This window comes from Pongo pygmaeus, chromosome 3 (genome assembly GCF_028885625.2).
Source record: "Pongo pygmaeus isolate AG05252 chromosome 3, NHGRI_mPonPyg2-v2.0_pri, whole genome shotgun sequence".
NCBI lineage: Eukaryota > Metazoa > Chordata > Mammalia > Primates > Hominidae > Pongo > Pongo pygmaeus.
The window spans coordinates 196,421,242-196,424,160 of record NC_072376.2 but is presented as its reverse complement, the minus strand read 5'-3'; the positions used below and the strand labels follow the sequence as shown (position 1 = coordinate 196,424,160).

Genomic DNA, 2,919 nt, shown 5'->3' with positions numbered 1-2,919 from the left:
AAAAAATAATTGAAATAATGGAGGAAGTGATAATGTAGAAAATTCATAAGATGAGACACGGATGAAAGGACAGAAAACAAATGATACTAAAAAATTAAGTAAAAAGGAATAAGATGACTATTGTTCATACCACATTTTAGATGGTTAGACAATAAATATATGAAGGGTTCAAAGAAATGGAAAATAGAAGAGATGAAAAATTACAAGAAATAGAGAAAGAAATAATGAGAACAAAAGAAGGCAATCTAAATGAAAAGTAGAATGAAACAAAAAGACAATTTGAAGCTAGTAGAGTAGATTTTTGGAAACAAGGGGTGTTAATTTAAAAAAGAAGAGGAGGAGGAGGAGAAAAGAGACAACCTCTTCCCAGTTCTGATGATATATTAAGCAAAACACTCCTTTTCAGGGCCAAGGGTTTCTTTCCCTCACCTGTAGTAGAGAACAAACTGCTACGCTCAAGTCTTTTTTTTTTTTTTTTTTTTTTGGGTGTTGAAATGACTGGTGTGTAATATTTTTAAAGCCTTCATTTTTGGTCAGCGTCAGTTTCCTTTAATTATTTTTCCATTTCTAGTTGAATTTCATTTTGAGGCTTACCGTATCAAAGGGAGTATAACGTTCTACAATTTAGTCGTTGTGGATTTCATGTCATTTATGATGAAAATGGAAATGTGTAGTTTACTTGGGAAAATTTTCTTCTTCTGTAACATCTGACTCTTCATCCTCATCATCATCTGCTTGCTGATCCTTTCTTAGTTGGTAGTGGATACCTGTCCTGTTCCAGATACACACTTAGCTGACAGTGTGTATCTCTGATGAGGTGACTTTGAATTTGCTCTTACCATATCTAAACGAGATGAATAATCTGGTGCACACAGGGAATTTAGGAAAACCTCTAAATCTAAATCTTCATCCTCATCAATCTTTTGTATATTCTGGTAGGCAGCTGTGTAGACCTCTAAAGCTTTGCTGTGAAATAACATTTCGATTGTGATAAATTTGGAAAATATAGTCTTTATAGCCTTTATTTTCTGCCTGTCAAAGTTGTCAATAGTTTCCTCCAGATGATGACATGTTCGGGTAGCATCCATTGCAGCTCTTTGTAATTCTGTGTGTGCCTTTGGTCCAAAGGAAGAAGGACCAAGCAATTGGCGCAGCCCCAAACCCCTGCTCCAGGGACTCCCCTCAGGAATGAGCCCCTCAGGCTCTCAAAGAGCCACTCCTCATGTGGTTTCTGGCTGAGCTGGTCAGTAACAACCTTAAAAAACATTTTTTTTTTTTTTTGAGACGGAGTCTTGCACTGTCAGCCAGGCTGGAGTGTAATGGCGTGATCTTGGCTCACTGCAACCTCTGCCGCTGGGTTCATGCCATTCTCCTGCCTCAGCCTCCCGAGTAGCTGGGATTACAGGTGCCCACCACCATGCCTGGCTAATTTTTTTTTTTTTTTTTTTTTTGTATTTTTAGTAGAGATGGGGTTTCACTATGTTGGCCAGACTGGTCTCGAACTTCTGACCTCGTGATCCGCCCGCCTCAGCCTCTCGGCCTCCCAAAGTGCTGGGATTACAGGCGTGAGCCACCAAGCCTGGCCTAAAAAATGTTTTTTTTTTTAAAGGTCAAAATTCAAAGGATACAATAACATGTCGATCAGATGGGTTTCGCTGACCTGTTCCTTCTACCTGAATTAATTGCTTAGCTTCTCGATTCCTTGCTGTGAATGTTGCTTTGGGGTCATCCCGTTTCATTTTTACAATGGTTCCATAAACTTTCAAGGGTTCAACTACTTTGGCTTCAAGTCTTTTAACCTCTGCTTGTCAATAATCCTGAGGTTTGGCAAACTCATCAGCAAAGTTCATCAGGCCCAGCCTTAGATGTGGGGCCTCTGTAGCGGCATACCAGTTGATTTCATTCATCCTCGGTCCGCTTTGTCTCGCAGCCTGGCAGTTTTCCGCACATAGGCAGCAAAGACTTGGCACAGTTCTCCCAAATGCTTCTCCACATTTGAGACAGCTGCTTGCAGTTGCTTGGTTTGAGCGTTCCGGTTTTCCAGTGTGCATCTCAACATCTTGCCTGGTGCACAACCAGGGGCCCCGGGGGAGCCAAAGACAGGGGCTCTAAGGGGCCCGAGTGCGTGCTGGGGTGCGAGCCGCCCTCACGTCATGATTCTGTGGTTCTGTGATGATTGATGACCTCTTTGTGAAGTCAGAGAGCTGTCGGCCAGGCAACATCTCTAAGTGGGGATGCAGGCAGCCATCTGCTGGTTGTAATTTTGGGGCAAAAGAACAGATAGCCACACTGTCCCCAAAATATCACATGCATAGAAGGATGTTGGAAATTAATGTTGGTAAAAAGAAAGTATATGAAAATGTCTTTATAAATTATAACATGCTATATAAGTGGCATTACAATGATCAAAGGTAAAGCAACACATATTATAAGGGTAAGACAAGATTTGATTACATAAGCACCTTAGCAGGCCTTAGGACATAAGAGGCTTCATCCATTTCTTCCTCCTTCTTGAGTGCCTGCAGGAGATGAATGAGACACAATCTCCGCCCCCACAGAGCTTACAATCTTTTAGGGGCAACTGGGTACTTATGCATGACGCCAGGCAGACAGTGATGAGTGCCAGGAGAGCAATGGCTGCCTCCTGTAGGGACAGAAAACACTTTCTCTCTACTCTCTGAGGTTTCATAATTGACTCCAGGACAGCAGTCAGATGAACAGGAGAAAAAAACACGCACATTTATTACACGGATGGGAGCAGCACGACAAAGAAAAGTGAGTACCCAAAACCCAGTGAAATTGACAAGCTTATCTACTTCTTCATAAAGAAGAGGGGATCGGGCATGTAGGCTGCTTGGGGGAGAGTAAGTGCTTTTTGGGGAAGATGAACAGGTGATAGCCTATGGCGATGTCTGTGAG

The 2,919-nt window shown here is 42.1% G+C and overlaps 1 pseudogene; it reads right to left on the bottom strand.

The window, feature by feature from the left end:
- Nucleotides 1-649: 649 nt before the first annotated feature.
- On the bottom strand, nucleotides 650-2,059 carry LOC129034706 (CBY1-interacting BAR domain-containing protein 1-like; annotated as a pseudogene).
- Nucleotides 2,060-2,919: the final 860 nt, after the last annotated feature.